Below are 6,402 nucleotides of genomic sequence, written 5' to 3' on the forward strand. Positions count from 1 at the left end.
TTACAATAAACCTTTTTTAGTACACTTAAAGAAATGTTACAATAGATATATTTTGTAACATTTAAAAAAATATTACGATAAATATTTTTTGTAACACTTAAAAAATATTACAATAGATATTTTATGTAACACTTAGAAAAATATTACAATAGATATTTTTTGTAACACTTCAAAAAATGTTACCATAGATATTTTTTGTAACACTTAAAGAATATTACAAAAGATCTTTAGTAACATTTTTTTAGTTATATTATACTATTTTTTATTTTTTATTTTATATTATACATAATATAAATATACTAAAATTAATTACTATAACATGAAATATTTCATTAAATTTACAAAATAAAATTTTTATAGCCTCTTTCATTAATCAATAATCATGGTACAAATTTGCTTCGTGATGCAAATAAAATGAAAAAAGAAAAAAATATTTATAGCACTTAAACTCTATGAACATTCTATATAAAAAAAAAAAAGAAAAAGTGATACACAGTACATAAAAAAACTTAGTCCTTATACTAATCCTAGAAAAATGTATTTATCTGCTTGAGCTAGAAACTCGTACATCCTGCCAATACACGTGGATCGCCACCCAACAGGTAGAAATTTACACCAGCTGACTTCACAAATGTGCTGAAATTAGAATGAGTTGCCACCCTAACACGATGACCATATTCCTGCAAGTAAATATTAGTTCATCCCTGAAGAAAGAAAAGAAACAAGTGTAGTATTGCATATGGTTTTCATGTAAATATTAAGTCATGTAAGATGTTTTCATGTAAGATGTATATACTAAAATTGAGACCTAATGAGACTGCATATGGTTTTCATGTAATTCCTGTAACAACGCCAACATATAACCAAAAAAGCCAGCCCCAACAAGCATTGCAATTCCTGCAAATCCAAGGCCGTCGCTTTTAATTTGTAACTAATAAAGTTCAAAGAAATATGCCCCAACATATTATTTGTTGCAACACTTCCAGACTAAGATGCACATGTGCAAACTCAAAGATTGGTGGTTTATCTTTTATGAAGGGTTATTAATTTTTTTTTAATCTTAATTTAACGAACCAAGTATTTTTCCACCGAAGAGATTGTAATTATTTGAGTTTGTATTTTCAAATGAACACAATTCTAGTCCACCAATTTTAGTCTGCTATCTGCATAATTTCAATGCAAATGCAATCCACTAAATGAAAGAAATATAGAAATATGCACACACAGACAAATTCAAATAGCACATTGATTAGTTATGCACATTGCATAGATCGATCACTTCTGATCCTAAAATATAAGAGATTGACTAGAGATAATAGGGAATAAGATATGGCAGTTACCATCTAAACATTCTTGCTATTCTATGGGTAGACAATCTATAAACAAAATTATAATGGTGGCAACAATTTTTAAGATGTTGGATTTAGCAACAAGGATTACATCTTACATAAAAATCATATGCAGACTCATTAGGTCAAATAAATATTAAGTCATGTAAAAATTTTCTATAGAATTGAGAGGATCAAGTATTCAAGTGGAGATTGAACACTGAATTTCACCAGAAACTTATTGTAGCAATTTCAACTTCAGTGAAGACCAGAGAGTAGAATAACTAGTGGCTTATGTATATACTCAAGTGGAGAATGACGTAAGAAATGGAAATGGAACCTTTCTTATTACTCAAACAGTCACACATGTCTAGCTTCCAAATATATATACTAGCAAATAAACTCTTATGTTTGTTTCTTTGTTCAATGACAGTAAAAAAAGAAATAGAAAACTACAAGAAAGTTAACATAAGACAAACTAGTAGTGAATTGACAATTATAAAAATACATTATGATGGCAAAGTCCATAACAGTCTAAAGTTATGGATCACTCACGAAGCTTTCAAATGAGCTTCCCTCTCCTCTATATCAGTAAGTTCATATCAAAGTGACTCTACTTCTGCAACAGTTAGCTCTACCTACAAATCATAAGTTTTGTGTTGGTAAGATAAAGTAGGACCTTCATCAATAACAAAAGAAGCAGTGAAGCGCAGCACAACTGCTTTAAGTCGAACCTTCTCCTAACCTTCATTACTGGAAACCCATGAGAGCCGCCTCGGAGAAAACAAGCTCAACATCAAAGCCGTCTTTAATTTCCTTCAGGTCCGCAAATGGTGTGGGGACCTAAACTAAGCTAGCCTTAATAACAACTTGCATAAAATAAACTCAAAAGAATCTTAATAACTTTCCAATTTTCATTTTCATGTATTCCTACTTTCAATCAGGATAGAATACCTTGGGGATTGATCAATTTGAGGTTCTGTAATAGACAATGATGTGAAAACCTGAAAATTAAAATTTAAAAGATAAAAAAAATGATTTTTGCACCCTAACTGCAAAAAATATAAAAAATATAAATTTTCAGCATGTAGTCATAACATTATATATAATAATCACACTATTTTTTTACCATTAAGCATAAACTGTGAGAAGTAAAATTAAACAATTGAAAATACATTCTTATCTAAAATTAGTGAACTGCAAATACTAAGGACCAATTTCTCTTTCTTTTCTCTTTTTTATTTTCTTATTCTTCTCTCTCAGCAAAAAAAGGTCAACTAAATCAGGTGTTTCAACTTAAAAGGATACTAAGAATGATGGTAAAAAAAAACTCTAAATTGGCAATAAGAATCACGAAAACAAATCAAGGAACATACAAATGTAATTTTATTTTGTCCTAATAAAAGAAGAAAGAAAATAAGAAATAAAAATAGAATCATAAAAATTAGAGACTAACAGCTGAAGAGCTTCTAGAAACTTGTCGTGTTCTTCGTCAGTTCAGTTCTCTCTAGACTTGGTAATTCAAAAACAGAATCTGTGTAAAATCTGAAATTTATGTGGCAAAAATTGAAAGGAGTAACCGAAATTAAATAGGTTGAGCAAATATTAGATAATAAATTTATCAATTAATCTGGATGTAGTAATAATTTTTGTTAGTTACAAGAAGCTGCAAGCAGGGAATGAATGATTTTGATTTTGAGTGTAGAGTTGTGAAGATGAGGTAAGGTGAGTGCACAGCACATGCTTGATGAATTGATCACTCAAACATTGCAGAATGTAGAGTATCAAAGTGAATAATAGGAAACAATTGATAAATTAATTTACCTCTTTATTCCAATAAATTACTATATTCCTATTTATTATTATTTACCATTTTATCTCAAATATTTTGGTAAATGATAAAATTATAAAAGTATATAACAAAATTTTCAAATTTCTGTTATTTATTTTAAACTCGTAAAAAGAAATTAAGATCTTAAACATTCTATTTCTTTCTTTTGTAACTCATGAGCACACTCTTCGATTCATACAAAAAATGTTAAAGTGATATACATATTATGAACAACGAAGCAGCCAAGACATTTGAAGAAAGAGAATATGTTGTGAACTGAAGGGCGTATTTACCACATGTGGTGAAGAAATTAAAGTCCATCATGTCTTTATTAGAAAAGAATAGTTCTTAAATGTAGATATCCTTTGTGCATTGTCTATGTTCCTTTTTTTTCTATTTAAGAAATGGATAAAAACTATGCTTTAGCAATTCAATTTGACATGTAATAAAAATAAAGGAAACAGAAGGATTGTGAAAACTATATAACCAAAATCTCTACATGAAAACATTGGCACGATGTAGTCTTTAGAAGTGAATAAAAAAGACACCTACTTTTGGAGCTGCTATAATCCTTTTGGTGCATAGCATTAGTCTGAGATCAAGGTTCTTAGTAGGACAGGACACATCCGTGACCATGTGGCGAACATAATTTAGTTCGACCTACAATTACAAGTGATATTTAATTTTCAATATGAGGATGAAAAAGGGATCAAATATACTGAAAGATGGAAATGAAAAAAAAGAAAGTGTAACACGTTTTGCTAACATTTTCTAATCAACTAATCAAATCATAGACTTTTTACTTTATAGAGCTTAAGCTTGTTCTGCTCCTTTATTATGCTACACTTGCAAGAAATAGTTGCTTCTGGTCGGTTGACATCGGACAGCTAGATAATATAAGCAAGAAATTGGCAAAACAAAATGAATAATAATTAAAAAGACAGTGTAACTAAACTCATTTATACCTAAATTCAAAACCTAAATTCAAATAAACAACTTAATTAAAATCTAAATTCAAAACCTAACTACTAAATAACCAATTAAAAACCTAAATTAACTAATAATTATACATCAAATTAATTAATGATTAATCATCTAGTAAAGATTAAAGAGGATTGAAGGAGCAAGAAGATAACTAAACAAGAGATCTGGAACTCACCAAGTCATGGGATGAGCAACGATGGAACCGGCGAGAAGACGACTGCGGAGAAGATGATGGCGTAGGCAAGAAGAGAACGGCACAACGACAATGTAGGCGATGAAAGGATGAACCAGAGGTGAGAAATTACATATGCATGATTCAGATATGGATCAAAATCAGTAAGAGATGAGAAATTGAAGAATTGAGTGAATAGAAAAAAGTTAAAGAAGAGAGAAAATGCTTACCAAAATTGAGAGGAGAATCCAAATCTGGAGAATGATTCAGATTGCCATTGAAATTGAGGAAGAAGATGAAGTGTAGAGGAAGGAGATGCGAATGCCATGGAACTTGGAACTTAGAACTTGGAACTTGGAAGTGGTTTTCTCCGTTGTGAAGAACGTGAAAGATTAAAAGATAATGTCTCAGTATAAATTTCACATGTTTACACATTTAGTATCATTTAAATTTAATTTTTTTTCTTTTAAAAAAATATATTTTGTAACATTTATTTTACAAATGTTACTAAAAATAAGATTTTATTAGTATTACTAACATTTTTAAAAATGTTAGATAAAAAGTGTTAGTATATGTCTAAATTCTAGTAGTGTAATAGTTTGATATTTTGCGACGGTTTTGTTGTAATCGCCGCAAAATGTCTATGTTGCGACGATTACTTCGGCGGGTAATGCAAGATAATCTATTGGCGGCAGTTTTTTTCCAACCACCGTAAAATATATTTAACTCGAATTTTTTTTAAAACATTACCATGTAAATCTATTAAATTCTCACTACTTTTATTGAAAAATATGTTTGAAATACTGTTACTTAATGTGTTACATACATTTTTTATTTGTTTTACGTAAAAAATAATTAATCAATTAAAAAAATATCTTTTGATTAATCATGTAAACAAACTTACAAATTAGATTTTCTTGTTTACTATCAGTGTCTTTTAAGTTTGTATTTAAGCATAAATATTAAAGAAAAAAAATAAGTCTATGTCTGAATTTATAAAATCAAAACAAAGTTCAATAGAGCATAAAGATCGGAATTCTTAAAGTAGACAAATATGTAACGAGTCAAAATTTTTCTTCAACATCGTATTGACTTGGCAAAAAATACTCTGTAAAAAATCTACAGCCTTCACATGATAAAAGATCTGATAAGTCATCTCCAAATCATGATTTTGTTCTGATAAGTTTCATTATCTTTTTCCGGAACCTTAGCTTATTGAGATCAAACTACTTGGAGATGTTAATTCCAATGGAGGAGATAACATCTAAATTATCTTCTGAATCAGTCTCTATCCCATCTAGACTGTCATTAACTATTTCGGTTGAATATTCACCTAACACTGAAAATATCAACATGCATACAATAATCTAAGTCTACTCAAAAGAAAATGAGAACTCCCAAGTCATTAAATGGTAATTAAGAAAAAATAGGTACATTAACATGGTAAGAGAATTTTAAAATTAAACAAAAATAAACAACAATTACCATTTTTCTTGTTGGTAGTTTGGACAGAATTCTTGAAAAAAAATTTTGTAATATACAATTTTATATATTTTATTTTCTCTTTTAAAGCAATATCCAACTCAACAACATGCTTGTTTGTAAAGCGCATCTACATCATAAAAAAAATATATAGTTCATAGTCTTTTTTGTAAAGCATACTGTTTCTCTATAGCATACTTTCTATATTAGATATTTATTTTTTAACATTTAATTTAGCAAGTATGTCTTCGGAGGTCCTACCAGATGCACATGTCACAAAAACATACCCAAATTTTTCCTCGTACATTGATCCCATTCATGAAATTTTTACAAATTTAAATGCTAACGTAACAAATATTATTGCAGCAAATTTGTTAGCATATACCAACTTAAAATATATATTATTCAAATATAGTTTAACACAAAATTTTAAAGGTATGCCTAAGGAACAAACTTGTATAGTAACTTCATTCGCCGTTTTTAAGTATTGGTTAGAATAAGATCGTCCTGATATTGCTTCCAACTCATACCTAACATTCATTTTACAAAACCATATGTCTCTAGCAACATAAATCGCATGTTCCAATAAAGAGAATGGAGAGGGC

General features: G+C 29.0%; 1 long non-coding RNA gene across 1 annotated transcript; it reads right to left on the reverse strand.

The window, feature by feature from the left end:
• Nucleotides 1-327: 327 nt before the first annotated feature.
• LOC140178287 (uncharacterized) lies at nucleotides 328-4,682 on the reverse strand. The gene is made up of 8 exons (XR_011870874.1): nucleotides 4,546-4,682; nucleotides 4,319-4,360; nucleotides 3,712-3,819; nucleotides 2,785-2,873; nucleotides 2,283-2,332; nucleotides 2,074-2,171; nucleotides 1,884-1,966; nucleotides 328-680 (listed from the first exon to the last, which is right to left on the reverse strand). It is a non-coding gene; the product is annotated as an uncharacterized lncRNA (long non-coding RNA).
• Between the last annotated feature and the right edge of the window lie 1,720 nt (nucleotides 4,683-6,402).

The sequence above is a fragment of the Arachis hypogaea genome, chromosome 14, assembly GCF_003086295.3.
Source record: "Arachis hypogaea cultivar Tifrunner chromosome 14, arahy.Tifrunner.gnm2.J5K5, whole genome shotgun sequence".
Classification (NCBI taxonomy): Eukaryota; Viridiplantae; Streptophyta; class Magnoliopsida; order Fabales; family Fabaceae; genus Arachis; species Arachis hypogaea.